Source organism: Solanum dulcamara, chromosome 11 (genome assembly GCF_947179165.1).
Source record: "Solanum dulcamara chromosome 11, daSolDulc1.2, whole genome shotgun sequence".
Lineage (NCBI taxonomy): Eukaryota > Viridiplantae > Streptophyta > Magnoliopsida > Solanales > Solanaceae > Solanum > Solanum dulcamara.
In genome coordinates, this window is record NC_077247.1 from 16,685,249 (window position 1) to 16,705,403 (window position 20,155).

Consider the following 20,155-nt stretch of genomic DNA (forward strand, 5'->3'; position numbering starts at 1 on the left):
ATTCACTTTGGTTTTACAAATACTAATGCACTGATTTAGTATGATTTCTATGGTCTCTTATGAATTTATGACTTTTAAGCATGAAAGCAAGCATGACATTATTTTAAACCTCAATACAAATTATTTTAGGATATGCTTTTTAAGCTTAGTCTCACTTATAATTCAAGATATGATTTTTGAGCTTAGTATCACTTATGTGAAAGACCCAGAAGTTGAAAATCCAAAGCAAGGAGAAGATTTACATAAATTTTAATGGTGTAGGTTTCTACGAGATGACCTACGAGCCATAGGCGGGCGGTGGTAGAAGGTCCAGTATATGAAGGGAAATTGTGTTATCTGAGATAAGTCCCTTTGATGATCCGTTAGAGGGTTGACGAGCAAAAGTATAGGCTCATAGGAAGAGCTTTGAAAAATGGAAAATTTACTATAGACTCACTCTATGAGAGGTTCCAATGGACCATAAAAGTTCCTACAATTCGTAAGAAGGACCCGTAGGTGAGGTTCATTAACTTTGAGTTTCATGTATTTGAGAAAAGTAGCCAGGATGAGGGGTACATATGACCCATAGAAGGTCTGATAAACCATAGGATGGACTTGGAGGTTGGGTCCTGAGTTTTGGATTTTTGGATTTTTGGCTATGTTTTGCGGAGGTTAGTGACTAGAACCTATGACCCATAATTCCGTCGATGAGTCATATACCCAAGTTGTAGGTATTCTGTGCGATTTCTAGTAGGTCATCTTTTAGAGCAATAATCCTATGACCCTTCTCCTACGACTCATCAGATAACCTCCAATCTGTAAGTCCCCATTCGTAGGTCAATCCGACAGACTTAAATAAGGGGTGTTTGGTTCTTTTCCCATTGTTTTAACTATGAACTTGAAAGTTTTGGGGGGTTGATTCCTAGACTATAAATAACTCCTAACCCTCATAAACCCTAATTCTTAAAAATCACAAGTTAAATCCTCTAAAGTTTCTCTCAATTCTCTCAAAGGCAAGAACTAGGGCAAAATCTCCAAGCTTCCATTAAAAGAGTTGATTCAAATTTTTAAGTCCAGGTATGTGGGAATGCATGCATAGATCCTTTCCATCCATGGAGTCCCAAGGTTTTTAAAATTCTTCTCTTTATGAATTATCTTCTAACCCTAGATTTTTATGAAATTTCATTGGGTCAATTCATATATGATGTACTTCAATGATTAATGATTCAATTATGCATGATTTAAGCTTTATTACATACATTCAATTGATTTTATATGGATCCATGCATTGTGCTATTTTCAAGTATGAATTTATGGAATTATGATCATGGACTTAATAAAGGATTTATGAATGATTTGTGATAATGATGATGAATTATGGTTTCAAGTATATTACCAAGCAAGTATAAAGGTTGTGAAAGGGTTTCTCACACATTCATGTAAGGGTGAAAGATTTTCTCACCGAATCACGGATTTATAAAGATGGAAGGTTTTCTCATACTTGTAGGAATCACTATGTTATAAGCTACTCATAAAATTATGTTATGATGTGGATTAATATTTATTTAGACTTTTCTAACGCTATTATTGATTATGATTTATAAATTCCATTCGAATATTGACTAAGAATCGAGACAACTTTGAGGTGGGGTTTGGTTCAAAAGCTCAAGAAGTGACCCAAAGGGAACTCTACTAGCAACCTCTAGTTCCAAGCTATGTACCCCCGTAGGTTGCCTTCATTGGCCTAGCTAGTGGACAACAAATAGCTCATATTTATGATGTTACTCACGAATTCTACCTTTGAAACTAATCTATCTTTTTTTGGTGTGGCAGTAAAATTGAATTCCATGTTATAGCTCGCATGGTCTGTGTAAGACCCTGAAAGTTTAAAAGTCAAAAAAGGAGGTTTAAAGGAAGTTTCACAGAAAGTTTACACCAAATGCTAGCCACAAGACCCTTCATGGGCCGTACTCAGGTTTACAGCTCATGGAAAAGGTTCGTATAGGTGTCAAGGATCAGGGTAGTCAAAGGGGAAAGAACTATAGAGGGTTCTACAGCTCGTGTAGTAGGGGAATCCGCCATTTCGGCTACCACAATAGTGTATTCCATCGCTCCCCTTTCCTGTAAAGTAGTTACTACCTGGGCCACAGAAGACGCTTTTTGCCCAATAGCTACATAAACACATATTACATTTTGACCTTGTTGATTGAGAATCGTATCTGTGCCTACTGCTGTTTTACCAGTCTGTCTGTCCCCAATAATTAATTCTCATTGACCACGCCCTATAGGGATCATCGAATCAATAGCAATAAGTCCGGTTTGAAGAGGCTCATATACGGAATGGCGTGAAATAATACCCGGGGCGGCAGATTCAATTAATCGAAATTCAGAAGCTGAAATTTCACCTCTACCATCAATAGGTTTAGCCAGGGCATTTACAACACGACCCAATCCACCCAAAATAGGATTAAAAAAAATGTGCGTATCATAGACTGTGAAGCCATCCATGAAATTGACCTCCAAGACTCTTGAGTTAGGGTGAGGACCACGATAGAGACCATGACCCATGATAAGCACCACAAGCTGCAATGGCCTCCATGGAATCTACCTTTCCTGACCTTGTCTAGCCCTAAGGACAACAATCATCACCATGACTCGTGGTGAGCTTCACGGGCCGTGGCTCATCCATACAGATGCCCAATTCAGTTAAGTTAGGGTGTTTTGATCTTTTTTCTATTGTCTCATTAATGAATGTGGATGATTTTTTGGTGTTTATTATATCCTATTAACTACCCTAATCCCTCCTAACTCTTGCATTCTCACCCTAAAATCCAAAGTCCTAAAATTCTCTCACTAAAGATCTCTCTCTAAGTCTTCTTCTTCCTTAAGCAAATTCCTAGAGAAATCAAGTCAAGTCTCCAATTCAAGAGAAAATTAGGGATTCTAAAATCTAAGGTATGTGGGAATTAATTCATGGATCCTTTCATCCATGGAGTCCAAAGGTTTTCTCCAAATATCTTTTATGAATTCATCTTCTAAGCCCTAGTCTTTCATGGAATTTGAATGGGTCTTCTTGATTATGATTTATCTTATGATATTTGATCAAATTATGCATAATTCATATCCTATTACATGATTTCAAGTTAAAATTCAATGACCCATGCTATGTTCTATTTTCAAGTATAGTTTCAAGGATTTATTATCATGAACTATGAAGGATGTCAATGGATGTTTTATGAATGACTATCAAGGCTTATGAGTAACTCATAAAAAGTAATTAATGATTATGATGTTTCCAACAAAGTATAAAGGTTGTGATGGGTTTTCCTCACATACTAATGAAAAGGATGATGAATGAGTTACACTTATGATTATTTTATAATAATGGATTAGTATCTAATATAGCATTTCCTAATAATGTAAATAACTATGATTTATGACATCCATTGGGATAATGACTAAGAACTGAGAGAACATTGCGGTTCAGTCTGGTAGCCAAAGTGGTTATCCAAGGGAATCCTAGTAGCAACCTTTAGTCCCTAACTACTTTGCCCTCATAGGTTTAAAGTGCCAACATGGTGTGGCTAGTGGATCCATAAATAGCTCAATTTTAAAGAAAGTCCCACCACGGAGTCTAACTTAGCAAGTAGCCTCCCCCTTCTAGATGTAGGAGTACATCAAATTCCATATTATAGCTCACATTGTCTTAAGTATCGGTTAAGGTCCTATCCCACACAAAAGGTATATGTAAAGGTATAAGTCCTCATGATGATGTTTTGATGTATTGACCACATGATTGCGATGTTTAAATGTTTTCAAGGTTTTACTCATGCTTTAAAGATATTGGCATGCATCCCATGCTCATATTGATTATGTCATATTTTCATTCTTCATGCATACTTCTCTCATAATTAGTATATTCCATGTACTAACGCATATGTTTTACCTACATTGTATCATAATATAGGAATTGGACAAACATCGTGCACCTCCTACTCATGGCTAGAGTTGAGTCAAGTCCTCATGCTTTGAGGAAAAGACCTTATTTTAATCTTTTCATCATTCTTATTACTTTATATGTTTTCATTGGTCAGATAGACCTTGTCTTATGCCCCCACCTAGTTTGATAGAGGCATGTTAGATGTTTACGTAGTCTATGTTGTCGCATTCTTGATGTTGTTCTCTACTTTCATGAGGTATTCCTATTGAAACTTTATTTCTTCAACTATGTCCTGACTTTACTACTTTAAATACCTTATGTATGCTAACGTATGATACACTAAGAGACTTGGTTGGGGTCCTTCAGGATTCTCATTGCCGTGTCGTAACTAGGGTGTAGCTTGGGTCATGACAAATGTTACACCCCACACTTTCGAGCTCAGAATGTCTCTTAAGTTCTTTAGACATTATTATGTGAACCGGATAAGCTATGACACTATCAAATAACTCCAAGGAAAGGAGAATGTGATACCCTATAGTAGAGAAGGTTGGAAATAGAGTCATAAGAATCCGAAAGGAATTGGAGCCCAAGTAATGAGTCGTAGGACTCGATTTACCTATGTAAGCTACTAATTTAGAAGTCTTATACACTCGAGCTTCTAGTTATGTTGTTGGTTGGCTGTAGATATTAGGGACGTTATTGGGAATTTGAATAGGGCACATTATATGGAAGGTGTTGTCCGATTTTCGTTAACGCCTTAACTAGTTAAGGAACTAGTCGAGAAGGCGAGCGAGGGAATGGGGTTTATGAATACTCTTAAGTAATGTAAGACGCTGAAAGGTCTAAAGAGGTTGATGTTCGTATTTATTTCATGTTACCTAGGTTCACGGGATGACAAGGCGACCGAGACAAAGACTAACCCATAACAAGTATGTAGAGCTATTCTTCTTTTCTTTTGGCATGTCTTAGGTATAAGTTATGAATGGTTTGTATACAAAATGTGGGAATAATTCCACTCGTGAAAATCCAAGTGTAATTCATAAACTGTATTCACTTTATAATGTTAAGACTTCGGTAATAGTTGAGTTATTGCCTTTCCAAGCTACTAGATCATGAACGGTAGTATATGTAAAGCCTGTTTGTTCTTCCTTTTGGAATATATTAGGTATAAATGTAATATCATATGATATGAGGTGGAGGTAGTTCCAGTTATAAGCTCCATGTATAACTTGTGACTTTCATTTACTACCTGGTATTAGAATTCTTAAAATAGTTGAACTACCCTCGAGTCTCCTATTTGCTGAATAATACTTGAATGTGCCAGCTCCTATTCCTAAAGTCTCTACGACGACAAATGTCTCTACTTCCATAATTTGTTTAACATTGTCTCGATACACGTCTACGATTCCTGAAACTCCAGTTGATATACTCCGTAACGATGTTTAGAAGATACTTGAGACATTACTACTCTGATCTTCAGGTGACGATTCACTTGACTGTTTCATTGAGTATCAAATGATGACTTAGTTGCATATAGTTTCTCACTACTCTACTCAAGCACCCTGTAACCCATTTTCCTCTGAGTCCCATAAGAGGGCCGGGAACGCGGTCGTGCCAAGTTTTACTATTTATTCACCGAGTACCGAGCCGGCTATATATATATGTATGAAGTATACGAGGGTGAAATATCATATACAATGAAGTGACGCATATGATGACGCCGTATGTGATGATGCTCGTCACCGCATCCCGGGCCGGATATATATATGATGATATGATGGAAAATATGGATTGAGCCGTATGTTCTTCGGTATTGTTTTAAAATTATAGATCGGGCCAAAAGTTCCTCAACGTATTTTACTGTATGATGATGGTATGCTATATACATAATGATATGACGACACATGATTATGATGAAACTATTATGATACCGAGTTCACTAAAGGGCCGGGTACAGGGTATGATAAGGTATATGACTGCATGTCCTAAGCTGCAGGTACAGTAATCTGTTAACTGTTATACATGTCTTCTGTATCCCCATTTCAGTTGTTGTTTCAGTTATGATATGTTATGGTTTATATACTCAGTACATATGTTGTACTGACCCTTCATTCTCTGGGGGGCTGCGTTTCATGCCCGGAGGTACAGATGTTCATTTTAGAGATTGGTCAGCTTAGGAGTTCCTCTCAGCTATGTCGGAAGTGCTTTACTATCCTGGAGCCTAATTTTTGATACTGGTCATTTAATATGTATATTTATTTATTCATAGGTACGGTGGGGGCTTGTCCCGCCATATGATGCAGTTATTACTCTTAGAGGTCTGTAGACATGTGTATGTGGGTTATTTGTAAGTTTGTTTCAATTGTGCTCATACGACATATTGCAAATGTTTTCGTGGTATGGCAGCCTCATTGGCTCGCATGCCCTTTCCTATTATGATATAGGTGAATGAGGCTACAGGTTCTTGAAAAAAAGTTTTGACCCATTGGGGTTTGTATATAGCATTACATCACACACGGTTCAACTTAAGGGTAGCTGATAGATACGCATAAGTGGGTCCAATTCGGACCCTAGTTGTGGCCTACGGGGTTGGGTTGTGACAGAAGTGGTATCAGAGCAGTTCATCCTTAGAATATCTACAGACCGTGTCTAGTAGAGTCTTTTCTATCGGTGTGTTGTGCACCACATCTATAGATAGGAGGCTACAGGACATTTAAAATGTTACTTTCTTTCATATCTCAGATCGTGCAATAGAGCCGAGTCATAAGGAATGAAATTCCTCATACTAATTGGTGATTTTAGCAGGAGGACCACATCGATAGAAGCAAAGCAACTAATGATATCGGAAGTTACATAACACGCAGGTAAGCAAAGGCATGAAAGATATATATCAGGTAAGGTATTGAAATACGATTGACATATACAATTGAAAAGTGAAAGAAAAGGTAAATAGGAAAGTGTAACAGGTGCAGCTTGAGTGGACATAACAGGTAAGTCCATTTCCATACTGTTAAGTGTCGGCGCCCTGTGTGGCTGCGAGATGAGATGACATGACTATATATGTGTGCCCTGTGTGGCTGTAATCTGATATGATCTGAATATATACATGTGTGCCCTATGCGGCATTGTTGGTATTTTCTGCATGCAGGTGTTGACATAGTAAGAAATATAGAGGAAACTCTGCCTAAATTTTCATAAAAATAAAAAGAGAATGAGATATAGGACTGTAGTAAGTCTTGAAAGGTGGTGCTCACAACAATGATGAGATTTGACTAAACAAGTATGGCCGACCTCGAGAAATAAGTTAATTGCGAAATTAATGGCAATAGAAACTAGGAGGTCAATACTGGTATAGTAGAACGAAGTTGGAAAGGACCTATAAGCCAACAAAGCTAACTTAGGAAAGACTGATAGATATGAATAGAACGATATATTAAGGCACCGACTGAATTGGCACATAAGGATAAACTATGACAAGTTATAGTTAGAAGAAGTAACAATATGATGAAGACGAGAGTACAAGGGACAAAGGATGGTGACAGATGTGAAGTATTAATAAGACAGCTTGTGAGACGTTAAGGATAAGACTAACTAAGAAGGGTAAGTAACCCATAGTAAGAATCGTGAAGAAAGTTAAACAGTGTTATACTATGGGATTGAATGCGAACAAGATACTATGTGAATATAACGAAGATCGTTATGAGAGTAAGGAAAGCCTAGTAAAGAAGTAATTAAAGGATACGAGGTGATTTAGGAAGAATAGAAGGGCAAATAGTGAACGAGTAAGAAGGACTTGCACAACTTTATAAGGAGAGTTCAGAATAAAAGGTCAAAGGGTAGCGAAAGTGAACCAGCGACAAGACAGGATGAATGCCAGAAATGACTGGTATAGTAAGAGCAGATAGAGATAAACAAGAAATGTTTTGAAAACAAGAAAGGAAGGTCATGTAAAACTAATGTTTTTCGGAGGATATAGGAGTAACATGGAACTTCCTGAGCACAAAACAAAATGGACATAGAAAAGAGAAGTGAAAGGATTACCAGGGGAGACACTCGAGATAGAAATGATTAATTAAGTATGAGAATCGAACGAAAAGGGAAATAGATAGTTATGAACTGAAGGCATAGTACGATAAAAAGGTGATAAGATAAGGCCACTACTACAACGAAGTTGATATGGTTTTAAGCAGGATTAAAAGTGAGCCTTAAGCACATGATAAAGAAAAAAAATCATGAGGCATAAAGAAGTATTATGTATACGTGACTCCACTTTGGAGATTAGTGAGATCCTGCAAGAAGAGAGAATGTTGATTTATAGAACAACTGCTGCATTATGAGGTTATTAGAAGGATAAGTGGTATCCACTGGAATCAGGCTAGTGTTATGATGAAGCTCGAAACACGGATCATCAAAGTATAAGTACTCTCAAGTGGAGGGTTTGAACCGATCATGGGCACGAGCCAATTACTGATTGGGATGAATAGAATATGGGTTTGAATGCACTGCTACATTACGGATGTTACTCGAGTACCAACTGTCAGATGAGATTTTATATGATATATTGCGAATACCAAAGCACCCTATGGTTGTGCTAGGGGTTCTTATAAGAACAATCAAACGTATGGACGATCTAACAGAAGATGTGGACATGGTGCAGCATGTTAAAAATGTTGGAGTAGAATCATTCGCGTGTGAATAGTTGAAAATAAATGGAGGATGACATGGGTACACCCTAAAAGGGGGGAAGTGGACAAGAGAAGTACAAGCATAAGAGAAAATCAATTGATGCTATTGTATGTAAATGGGAACGCTTAAACTTTAAACGAGACCCCATAAGGGATGGACACGATCATACCTTCACTAATGTATCAGATTTTGTCAAAACTCTGAAGTTAAGCATGCTTGGGTGAGAGTAGCACTAGGATGGGTGACCCCCTGTGAAATGAAAAAGGAAAAGAAACAAGTATGACAAAAGAGACTGTAAGTGCGCGATAGTATAATGACGCATGTAGAGTAGAGTAAGCCAAGAGAAGGAAAGATTAAAACTAAAATGGAACGCACTTCATGCAAATAGCACAAGAATAGTTATGCGGCCTATGAACATTGGCATATTAAGAGTAAGATTAAGGGATTACTCGATAAAAAGAAGTCGATAATAGCAGTGTGATGGCCACATTTAGAATCGATTAAGGAAAAGTGTAATGGTTCGAGGCAGAACTAGTAAGATATAATCGATATTAAGGACAAAAGCCATAGTGGAGCCTTGACCTCGACTGAAGGAGGTAAGCTACTAGTATAGCGATGCTAAGGCATTTTCTGAATTTCTTTAAGTACCTACACACTTTTGTATAAGAATTACAACATAATGTTTGGTAGTAAAACTGGAAAGAAAATCTGAGTAAAAGAGCAAGATAGCATACCTAAGGTGTTACAAGTTGAATTAAGAGGAATTGTATAATAGCTTAAATGAAGTGGAGCATCAGAGGCTTGATAGCTTGTTACGGGGGATGGGAATCCCGACTCAGAAATAGAAGGCAATTAAGGTAGGTTATAGTCCAAGCTGACCTCACACTCTACAGAAGTATAAGTTTATATGGGTTATGATGGATAAAGCTGCCTATGAGTGGGACCTACTGTCCTATTTGAAGCAATACATTCAGTTTTCACAGATCAATACTCCGTAAGTATATAAACGACCCTCCAAGAATATTTCCCGGAGAGGAGCTCTATGTAACAGGGAGTTATCCTACGAGGGGCAACTTATTGACATCCTGGATCGGCAGATTAAAAGGGGTGCGAACTAAGGATGTAGCTTTTATCAAGGTGCCGTGGTGGAATAAGAATCATGAAGAAATAACTTGGGAAGCTAAATAGGACATGAAACACAGGTATCCGTACCTATTTCCAAATGTCTACGGGTAAACCCCCACTCCTGGAACTCATATATTAATTACTTGGATGAAAATGTATGTTATTGGAATAGAAGCGAATCTCCCTACAGTTTGTATAAAGTCTTAAGGGAAGTTTTATTCAACATTCGGGGATGAATGTTCTAACGGGGGGAAGGATGTTACACCCCAAACTCTCGAGCTCGGAATATCTCATAAGTTATTTAGACATTATCATGTGATCCGGATAATCTACGACACTATTAAACGACTCCAAGGAAAGGAGAATGTGATACCCTATAGTAGAGAAGGTTGGAAATAGAGTCATAAGAATCCGGAAGGAATTGGAGGCCAAGTAATGAGTCGTAGGACTCGATTTACCTATGTAAGCTACTAATTTAGAATTCTTATACACTTGAGTTGCTTAAGGACATACCAAGCTTACGTAGCATGGATTACATAGGCTCCTAAAATAAGACGAGATTACGAACCCGCGAGGAAGGGGAAAAGATAACACGTGGCAGCCAATGGAGGAGCGACACATGGAAGCACCTTAAGCAAGAAGGTGATCCACCTACTTAGGTTCAAGTAGGTGATGCATCTGCTTGGGGGGGTGGACCCCACTGCCATGTGGCAGCCCCTAGTTGGCAGCATGATATAAGGGCCAATCATGGCTTGACACGTGTCACCCTAAGGGGATGACACGTTTCACCTCCAAGGAATCCTTTATATACATGTTAAATGACTCATAACTTCATTCCCTATCCAAAAAAATCTGCAGCAAGCAAAGAAAAGAAAGCAAACCCTAGCTGAGAGAGAAAGTAGCGACGGCTTGGAGAAAAAATAGGTAAGTCCCAATTTCACTCCGTAAATTAATTATCCAGCATATACCACGATTATATGGAGTTATTATAAGTATAAAATCACGGCTTTGTGCAGCCAAAATGGACAGCAACCAGTCCACACAGTTTCAGCGCGCTAAGAAGGGTTTCGAGGCGCGATTTTGGCTAGTTTGGCCAATTTCATGTAAGGTAAGGTTTCTCCTTTAAATTTGGACTTTATGTGGTTGTTATGGAGTGTATTATGTACCTTTTATACTGCTGTAAGTATGGAAAAATCGTGGGGATGCTCAGCGAAAGAAACAATCTAAATTGAAGTCGCCGTAGTTAAATTGTAGTCGAAGTGAGGCGTGGTGTGTTTGGAGGCTGCTGCTGGTTGGGTGGTGTGTGTTTCAGGGTATAAATGTTTTATAAAATAGGTGTGTAAGTTGATGGTTTCAGCCACATGATTCCACTCTTCATACGATTAAAGGTTTCACAAAATAGAAACTAGAAACCCTATTTTGGATATCGTAATTTCGAGCGAGTCGTTCGGAGGTTGTAATGTATAATGTCGCAAATTTTTCTATATATATGAGCTTCTTTTTATGTTTTTTTTGGATGTAGATATTAGGGACATGATTGGGAATTCGGATAGGGCACATTATAGGGGAGGTGCTGTCCGATTTAATTTAACGCCTTAACTAGTTAAGGAACTAGTCAAGAAGGCGAGCGAGGGAATGGGGTTTATGAATACTCTTAAGTAATGTAAGATGCTGAAGGTCTAAATAGGTTGATGTTCATAGTGATTTCATGTTACCTAGGTTCACGGGATGACAAGGAGACCGGGACAAAGACTAAGCCATAACAGGTATGTAGAGCTATTCTTCTTTTCTTTTGGCATGTCTTAGTTATAAGTTATGAATGGTTTGTATACAAAATGTGGGAATAATTCCACTCTTGAAACTCTAAGTGTAATTCATAAACTGTATTCACTTTGCAATGTTAAGACTTCGATAATAGTTGAGTTATTGCCTTTCCAGGCTACTAGATCATGAACAGTAGTATATGTAAAGCCTGTTTGTTCTTCCTTTTGGAATATATTAGGTATAAATGTAATATCATATGATATGAGGTGGAGGTAGTTCCAGTTATAAGCTCCATTTATAACTTGTGACTTTTATTTACTACCTGGTATTAGAATTCTTAAAATAGTTGAACTACCCTCGAGTCTCCTATCTGTTGAATAATACTTGAATGTGTCAGCTCCTATTCCTAAAGTATCTGCAATGACAAATGTCTCTACTTCCATAAGTTGTTTAACCTTGTCTCGATACATGTCTACGATTCCTGAAACTCCAGTTGATATGCTCCGTAACGATGTTTAGAAGATACTTGAGATGATTACTACTCTGATCTTCAGATGACGATTCACTTGACTGTTTTATTGAGTCTCAAATGATGACTTAGTTGCATATAGTTTCTCACTATTCTACTCGAGCACTTTGTAACCCATCTTCCTCTGAGTCCCATCAGAGGTCCTGGAACGCGGTCGTGCCTAGTTTTACTATTCATTCACCGAGTCCCAATCTGGCTATATATATATATGTATGAAGTATACGAAGGTGAAATATCGTATACGATAAAGTGAAGAATACGATGACGCCGTACGTAATGATGCTCATCACCGCATCCCGGGCCGGATATGTATATAATGATATAATGGAAAATATGGATTGAGCCGTATGTTCTTCGGCATTGTTTTAAAATTACGGATTAGGCCGAATGTTCCTCGGCTTATTTTACTATATGATGATAGTATGCTATAGACGTACATTACTCTTTCACCGAGTCCCTTACTAAAGGGCCGGATACTTTATGTAGGCATGCATATGAAAATATAGGGATATATTTGTGACCCCGAGCCCTAGAATGGACCGAATATACTGTGATGACATATGAGATGATACCATATACAATGATATGATGCCGTATACGACGATATGATAAAATGATATATATGATGATATGAAAACACATGATTATGATGAAATGATTAAAATACCGAGTTCACTAGAGGGCCAGGTATAGGGTATGATAAGGTATATGATTGCATGTCCTAAGCTGCTCGTATAGTAAACTGCTAACTGTTATACATGTCTTTTGTATCCCCATTTCAGTTGTTGTTTCAGTTATGATATGTTATGCTTTATATACTCAGTACATATGTTGTACTGACTCCTCATTCTCTGGGGGGCTACATTTCATGCCCGGAGGTACATATGTTCATTTTAGAGATTGGTCAGCTTAGGAGTTCCTCTCAGCTATGTCGGAAGTGCTTTACTATCCTGGAGCCTAATTTTTGATACTGGTCATTTAATATGTATATTTATTTATTCAGAGGTACGGTGGGGGCTTGTCCCGCCATATAATGCAGTTATTACTCTTAGAGGTCTGTAGACATGTGTATGTGGGTTATTTGTAAGTTTGTTTCAGTTGTGCTCATACGACATATTGCAAATGTTTTCGTGGTATGGCAGCCTCATTGGCTCGCATGCCCTTTCCTATTATGATATAGGTGAATGAGGCTACAGGTTCTTGAAAAAGAGTTTTGACCCAATGGGGTTTGTATATAGCATTACATCACACACGGTTCAACTTAAGGGTAGCTGATAGATACGCATAAGTGGGTCCAATTCGGACCCCAGTTGCGGCCTACGGGGTTGGTTCATGACAACAAACTTAGTACTAGAGCACAAGGTTTAAAGTATCCTAGAGTGTCTAACATGCCATGTTGAGTTGAGTCTCATTCATCTGTATGAAGTGTGACACGTCTATGAATAGGAGCCTATTAGGTATTTTAGGAAATACTTCACCTCTTTCATCATTCTTATATTGTGTGATAGAGTTAAACCCTATAAGGATTTATTCTAACTCGGGTCCTATGCATTTAAGAATATGTTTCATCAAGAAGAGAGTAGCCAAAATATATTTATCAAGATAGTAGCATTTTCGCTCCGATTGATCCACCTTCAAGTGCTGATATCTCTAATACATTGTTTAATGATGTCATCTTGTTATTGCCTCAGGAGGTGCACTCAGTTAAATCAACAATTGGTAACTCCTGATGAGTGTTAAGAGAAACAAATGGGTTAGAAAATTAAATATTATGAGAAGTAACTACTTCAATCATTAGAAGATGTCGAAGGGGGAAACATGTGACTCGTATTCGAGGAAGATCGATGGAAAGGATAAATCCTACCTCTTGTGCTACAAGTGTTGTAAGAACTATCTAGGGGACTGCATGGCTGGCACATATGGTTTCTATGGTTGTGGTAAGCGTGGACATAAGAGGAGAGACTGTATAATTGATGCTAGAAAAGAAAGAAAAATTCATCAACAGGTTTAGCCTAGTACTCCTTCAGATTACACGACCTAGGAAGGTACTTCATCAGGTACGTTAACAGTTTTTGAGTTGGATATTTATGCATTATTAGATTCAGATGCTGCCCTATCAGTTATTACTTCTTATCTTACTATAAAAATTGTTATTAGTTCTGAGATCTTGTTGGAGACTTTTTTTGTCTATACTCCTATTGGTGATTTAGTAATGGCTAACAGAGTCTATCGAAATTCCCTAGTTTCAATTTTTCATAAAATAACCCTAATTGATCTTGTAGAGCTTAATATGACGCATTTTAATGTTATTCTCGATATAGAGTGTCTTCATGCATGTTATGCTTCTATATATTATAGGACCCATGTGGTCAGTTTTTAGTTTCCTAATGAGCCAGTCCAAGAATGGAAAGGTAGTATTCCATGTTTAAAGGTCAATTCGTCTCATGCTTTAAAGTTTCTTACTTTTGAGTAAGTTTTAATTGTTAATGAGTTTTTAGAAGTCTTTCCAGATGATCTCCCAGGTATTCCTCCCGAAAGGGAAATATACTTTGGTATCGATCTTCTCTCCGATATCCAACCTATCTCTATTCCTCTTTATCGAATAGCTTTGGCAGAATTGAAAGAGTTAGAGGATCGATAGAAAGATTTGTTGGATAAGGTTTTTATTAGACCACGCATCTCTCCATGGGGTGCTCCAATTTTCTTTGTCAGAAAAAAATGATCCTCTCTGTATGTGTATTGACTATCGACAATTGAACAAGATCACAATTAAGAATAAGTATCCTATTCCTAGGATTGACAACTTCTTCGATCAATTTCAAGGAGCAAGCTACTTTTCAAAGATTGATATTTTATCTTGTTATCATCAACTCCGAGTAAGGAAATGTGAATTACTAAGATGACTTTCAGAACTTGGTATGGTCACTTTGAATTCTTTGTTATGTATTTTGACTAATGAATGCTCCTGCAGATTTTATGGATTTGATGAACATGGTGTTCCCTTTGCCGATTCCAAGGATGGTAGTGTTGTTATTCAAAATGGTTCTGAATCATCTCTTGTCATTTGGGAAATGGAATGAGCGAGGATCACTTGATGCAATTCCTCCCCAAGATACTCTAAAGTCTGTATCTTGCCCCAAGTTACTTACTCGTATTCGACTTCTATGGCAGATCTGTTAGCAGATATTGAGGGCAAACAAGATAATGATTTTACTTTGGTTGATTTGAAGAAAGCGGTTGCAGAAAAATCCATTGAGGCTTTCTCCCAAGGGGGAGATTGTGTATTGATATATCAAGGCCGATTATGTGTTCCCAATGTTGATGGCTTGAGGGAAATAATATTGTTCAAGGATCATAGTTTGCAGTATTCTATTTATATGGTTTCCACAAAGATGTATAGAGATTTGAGGGAAGTGTATTGGTGGAATGGAATGAAGTGGGATATTGTCGAGTTCATGGCCAAATATCGTAACTGTCAACAATGGAAAGTTGAGTATAAAAAACCAAGAGATTTATCTTAAGATACTGAGATTCCTACTTGGAAGTGGGAAGCCTTGAATATGGACTTCATTATAGGTTTTCATCATACTCATAGGTAGAATGATTATATTTGGGTAGTTGTTGACTAAATGACCAGGTCAGCTCATTTCCTTCGCATTAAGACTTCTTATTCAGCCAAGGAATATGCTAGATTATGTATGCTAGAGTTGGTTAAGCCTCGTGGTGGTCCATTATCTATAATTTCGGATCGAGGTACTCAATTTACATCTCAATTTTAGAGGCCTTTCCAAAAAAGGTCTTGGTACTCAAGTTAAGCTTAACACAACTTTTCACCCTCAAACCGATGGTTAAGATGAGCTTACCATTTAGACCTTGGAGGACATATTGAGAGCTTGTGTCATGACCCAAGCCCAGGTCCTAGACGTGATATAATAAATGATGAACTCGATGGTACCTCAAACAAGCCTCTTAGAATTCATTAAGCCTTTAATAGGTAATGGCAATAAATAAGCAAGCAGAAATAAGGAGAAATATCAATAATCAAGATTTGTCTTGCATTTGTCTAACAATACCTCTAGTCTTAAACTTGGCGGGAGCTACGACATGTCCCTAGGTTACCCTCAATCAAATTAGAAATGAAGTACCAAGATAGATGTTTAAAGATTTGAACAAAACAAAAGCTATAAAGAAAAGGAATATTGTTCCCGAAAGATGGGAACTCACCAAATAGTTGCCTACAAATGATCCCAACTAGCCACATAGAGGAGAATGATGAGGAACGACGATCCTAAATAGGAATATCATATAGGAAAAAAAGTATGTGTTAGTACTTTGAATGTGCTAAGTATGTAGGCATGCAACATAATTGAAATCATTAGGACATTTATTAAGTAAAGTACATAAGTAAGTGAATGCATGAGAAACAAAGTAAATAACATTTGAAACATTCATTTGTGGGAAGATGACTATAACCTAAGACCATGTGAGCTATAACATGGAATCCAATGTAAGCCTCTACATTGGTTGGGGAGACTACTTGCCTAGGTATAACTCCATCACCATTTATTTCTTTTAATATTTAACGACCATTTATGGATCCACTAGCCTAGCCTACAAGGGCTCCTATGTTGGCACATACTTAATAAAACAAGAGGTTGCTTCTAGGATTCCTTTACCGAACCACACCTTGAGCCTCATTTGGTGTTGAGTCAAATCCAATGGAATAGTATATCATAGTAACAATAAACATACTTATAATTTGAGACATCAAATCATCATTCGGTAGAATAGCTCGTTAAAACCTTTATTTATTCAAGTATGCAAGAATTATCCTTATTGCATAAAGAATCCATTAGCTTAGGTGAGAAAGCCTCTCACCACAATTCACCATTTCATTCAAGACTCCCTTAGTCATAGTCATTAGTTTTCTTAAACGTTTGAATAGAGTCCATAACCATCACATCATGATTTAATAAAAATAAATGTGGTCAACGCAATAAGTGATTCTATGCTCTTTATGCTAGGCAAGATGTCGATGAGACTCTCGATATGGTCACGGGAATGTTACGGGTGTTTAACTTTAATTTTTATGCATTACTTGATTTGGGTGGCAACTTGTCTTTTGTTACTTCTTACCTTTATAGGAGATTTGATGTGTGCCCCGGAGTGTTGTTAGAACCTTTTATGGTTTATACTCCCATTAGTAACTTGGCACTAGCCAAGAGAGTCTACATAAATTGTCTTGTGTCAGTCTTGCATAAAGTTATTCCTTGTGATCTTGTTGAATTAGAAATGACCGATTTTTACATTTTTCTTGGTATAGATTAGTTACATGCCTCTTATGCATCTATTGATTATAGAATCCATAGTGTCAAATTTTAATTTCCTAATGAGCCTACTCTTGAATGGAAGGGTAATGATTCAGTGGTTAAAGGTCAATTTATCTCATGTCTTAAGGCCCAAAAAATAATTTCCAAAGGGTGCATTTATCATATAGTGCGAGTTAGGGATGTTGATTCTGAAACTCCTTCTCTTGAGTTTGTGCATATAGTTAATGAGTTTCCCAATATATGTTCGGATTACTTGGTCAGTATTCCTCTCAAAATAGAAATTGACTTTGGCATAAATCTCCTTCCCGATACCCAACCTATTTCTATACCTCGTTACTATATGGATCCAATGGAACTTAACGAGTTGAAAGAGCAATTGAAGGATTTATTAGATAAGGGCTATATAAGTCTAAGCATATCACCATAGGGTTTCTCCCGTGTTGTTTGTTAGGAAGAAAGATGGATCACTCCGAATATGTATAGATTACTAGCAATTGAATAAGGTCACCATAAAGAACAAGTATCTAATTCTAAGGATAGATTATTTTTTTGACTAATTACAAAGGGCAAGTAATTTCTCAAAGATTGATCTTTATTCAGGTTATCATGAATAAAGGTAAGGAGTGTGATATTCCCAAAACAATGTTTCAGAGAAGGTATGGTCATTTTGAATTTGCAGTCATGTCATTTGAGGAAGATCATATAGGTCACTTGAGAATTCTATTGCAAACATTGAGTGACAAGAAACTATTTGTAAAGTTTAGTAAGTGCAAATTTTGGCTAAGGAAAGTTGCATTTCTTGGACATTAGGTGTCCGGTGATGGGATTAAGGTTGATCCAAAGAAAATAGAGGCACTAATGAATTCGCCTAGACCATTGTCTCCTTCAGATATTAGAAGCTTTTTGGACTTGGCCAGATACTATAAAAGGTTAGTTGAAGGGTTTTCCTCTATTGCTTCACCTTTGACTAGGATGACCCAAAAAAAAGTGAAATTTCAATGGTCAGATGAACTGAGAAAAGTTTCTAAGTATTGAAGGATCATCTTACGTCGGATCCGATTTTCACGTTGCCCGATGGTATGGATGTTTTTGTCATTTATTGTGATGCCTCACGTGTTGGTTTGGGTTATTTTTTAATGCAACATGGTAAGGTTATATCATTTGCCTCTAGGCAAATTAAAGTGCATGAACGGAACTATCCATCCCATGATCATGATCTTACAAAGGTTGTATTTTCATAGACAATTTGGCATCATTATCTTTATGGGGTGCATGTTGATGTGTTTACCGACCACAAAAGCTTGCAATATATGTTTAGCCAAAAAGACTTGAACCTTAGGCGAAGGAAGTTACTTGAACTCCTAAAAGACTATAATATGAGTGTGTTGTACCATCCGAGTAAGCTAAATATTATAGACGATGCCCTTAGTCAGTTGTCCATGGATAGTTTGTACATGTTAAGAAAGGTAAGAAGGAGTTGGTAAAGGATGTCCATAGATTGACATATTTAGGTGTACGTTTCGTTGATTCTAATGATGGGGGCGACCTTGTAAATAATGGCTAAGAATCGTCTCTTGTAGAGGATGTTAAGGCCAAATAATATCATGATTTGGTTTTGATTAAATTAAAGAAAATAGTTGTTGAAAAAGCCATTGAGGCTTTCTCCCAAGGGGGAGATGGGGTACTTCACTAGCAAGGTCGTTTGTCTGTCCCTAATATGGATGGACTAAAGGAATTGATATTGAATGAAGACCATCGGTCTTAGTATTTGATCTATCCATGATCTACCAAAATGTACCGTGATTTAAGGGAAGTGTATTTGGTGGAATAGCATGAAGAAGGACATAGTAGAGTTCGTAGATAAGTCTCCTAATTGTCAACAAGTGAAAGTTGAGCATCAAAGATCAAGAGGTTTTGCTCAAGACATTGAAATTCCTACTTGGAAGTGGAAATATGTAAATATGGACTTTGTGATGGATTTGCCTCATACTAGAAAGAAATATGATTCTATTTGGGTTGTTGTGGACCAATGAATAAATCAACACACTTTCTACCATTAAAACTTCCTATGGTGCCGAATACTATGCTAAGTTGTATGTTCGTGAACTTGTGAAACTTTATGGTGATCCTTTATCTATTATATCGATTAGAGATACTCAGTTCACTTCATATTTTTGGATGTCATTTCAAAAAGGTGTTGGTACAAGAGTCAAGCTAAGTACCATTTTTAATCCCCAAACCGATGGACAAGTTAAAAGAACAATCCACACTTTGGAGGATATGTTAAGGGCGTGTGTGATTGACTTTAAAGGAAGTTAGGATGAGCATTTTCCCTTGATTGAGTTCGCCTACAATAATAGTTATCGCTCTAGCATCCAAATGGCTCCTTTTGAATCCTTGTATGGGAGGAGGTGTAGATACCCTATGGGATGGTTTGCCGTGGGTGAGATGGCATTGATTAGTCCTGATTTGGTAGTTGATACAATGGAGAAAGTAGGAATTATAAGAGAAAGATTGAAGATAACTCAAAGTCATCAAAAGTCCTATTCAGATATTTGAAGAAGAGAGATAGAATTTGAAGTGAATGATTGGGTATATTTGAAGGTTCCACCTATGAAGGGTGTAATACGTTTTGATAAGAAGGGTAAATTGAGTCCTAGATATGTAGGACCTTATAAAATATTGAAGCATGTTAGCAAAGTGGCGTATGAGTTAGATTTTCCATTTGAGTTGGCTATGGTTCATTAGATATTTTATGTATCGATGTTGAGAAAATTTTTGGCTGATCCAAACTCCATTGCA

General features: G+C 37.3%; 1 long non-coding RNA gene across 1 annotated transcript in view; it reads left to right on the forward strand.

Moving 5' to 3' along the window:
* The window catches only part of LOC129872393 (uncharacterized), a 35,007-nt gene extending 20,932 nt beyond the window's left edge, over positions 1-14,075 (forward strand). The window contains exon 3 of the long non-coding RNA XR_008762562.1: positions 13,715-14,075. This is a non-coding gene — a long non-coding RNA (uncharacterized LOC129872393). The remainder of the gene's footprint in view (positions 1-13,714) is intronic.
* The last annotated feature ends 6,080 nt before the right edge of the window (positions 14,076-20,155 follow it).